General features: G+C 61.8%; 1 pseudogene; it reads right to left on the bottom strand.

Annotated features, from left to right (window-relative positions):
* Positions 1-1,122: 1,122 nt before the first annotated feature.
* Positions 1,123-1,241, bottom strand: LOC142864478 (uncharacterized; annotated as a pseudogene).
* Between the last annotated feature and the right edge of the window lie 591 nt (positions 1,242-1,832).

The following is a 1,832-nucleotide window of genomic DNA, read 5'->3' on the forward strand; positions in this document are numbered from 1 at the left end:
CCTTAAAGAGTCACCCGCAAGAGAATCCTGGTCCCAAAGGAGCCTTCTGGGGGACCCGTGCTGAGAGAGGTTGTGGGCATGGCCCGCTGGGGCTCTGCCCGACCCAGGGCTGAGAGATGCAACCTCCCAGCTCTGGGTCCCTGCAGGGGAAGTGTTGGCAAGCACAGGGCCAGTCCTCCAAAGGCCCAGGTGCAGGGAGCCCAGGCCAAGCAGCCTGTGGAAGAAGCCACCCCGGGAACACGACTGCAGGCCACGGCCCTTCCCACCTCCTCCTCCTGCTCCTCCACCCCCCCCCCCGGACTCCCAGCCCCCCCCCCCGGACATGGCGCAGGGCTCAGAGACACCTCAGACTCTTGCTACCCAAAGTGCAAAGGGCATCAGTTGCTCCTCCAAACAACGCCCCCCCTCCCACCCCCTGCCCAGCAGACCGCGTTGTCCAGCCAGCCCCCGGGCCTCCCTGGGGTGCCCAGCACAAAAGTGCAGACACCCACAGGACCCTCAATCTCAGTTTTCGGATGTTTTTGCCACTCTAAGGACCCGCAGGCCAGCTGGGCCTTCTGGCAGGACAGAGAGCCCCGGAATCCGACGTGGAGAGCTGGGTGTACGTCCCCACGAGGAGGCGGTCCCCACCTCCGCGGCTCTCCCCTTGCGGGGGGAAAAGCAGCCGCGGGGCCTCAGAGAAGACACCAGGCTGGGCGCCCACGGCACAGCGGGGGCACGTCCCCGCAGGCCACTTAGCGACGGCCGCCACCAAAGATTCCTACGTGTAGCCCATAGAACCCCAAAAGCAACGGGACGAGTTCTGGTCACATACTCCCTCAAAATGACATCCTGGCCTTCTTCTGGAACTCCCTCCCCTCTCAGACTCTCAAGGTTTCCTCCAGCGTGTCGGTTCACACAGAGCAGACCTTTGGTCTGAGACCTGACAGTCCAGAAGCCACGCGTGCTGCCGCTTGACGGCGGTGTCGCGGCTTGGGACAAGAGGAGGCCCCACGGTGCGGGCTGGGGCACCAGGCACCGCGGCGGGCGCTGAGGGTGGGGGTGACCCCCACCCCGGGCCGCCGCCTTGCTCCCAGAAAGGGGACAGAACAAGAGGCAAAACAACAACAACAAAAAAGAAGAAGCCTACGGCACCCAGTATTCCCAGGCGGTCTCCCATCCATGTACTAACCAGGCCAGACCCTGCTTAGCTTCTGAGATCAGACGAGGTCGGGCGCGTTCAGGGTGGTGTGGCCCTAGACGGCGGAGGGCGCCCCTGCCCCGCTCAAGAAGCCGAGCCTCTCTGCGCTTCCCCGCCGCCTCCTGCCCCAGGCCCCGCGCCAGCGCTGACCCGCGCCGGGCCGGGCCTGTTGAGTTCACCGGCCGGGTCCGGCGGGCTCTGAGCGACGGGGGTGACTGGCGGGGCGGGGCAGGCAGGGAGCGGCGGGCCGGGGTGGGGGGCTGTCTCTCTCTATACACACACACACACTCACACTCACACTCACTCACTCACACTCACACAAGATGCGCCTCCACGGCTGGACTCGCCAAGGTGGTGAGGACTGAACTCTAATTTTTTGCTAAAAACTCTGTCCTAAAGAGGCCAGCTGGGTTAGGCTGGCAAATGGTAAAGAGGCCAGCAGGGTTAGGCTGACAAACAGTAAATTCCCACTAAGCGGCTTTTGTTAACCAAACGAAGCAGTGGTTTACTTCCTGACCTGATTCTGGTATGGCATTAACATCACCTAAAAGATAAGAAGCCCCTGTCTTAACTCAAGCATCCTAGCAGATGCCTATTCTTAAATTTAAACCATCTTAAAACATCCTAGCAGGCGCCTATTGTAAATTTAAAG

This window comes from Microcebus murinus, chromosome 25 (genome assembly GCF_040939455.1).
Source record: "Microcebus murinus isolate Inina chromosome 25, M.murinus_Inina_mat1.0, whole genome shotgun sequence".
Classification (NCBI taxonomy): Eukaryota; Metazoa; Chordata; class Mammalia; order Primates; family Cheirogaleidae; genus Microcebus; species Microcebus murinus.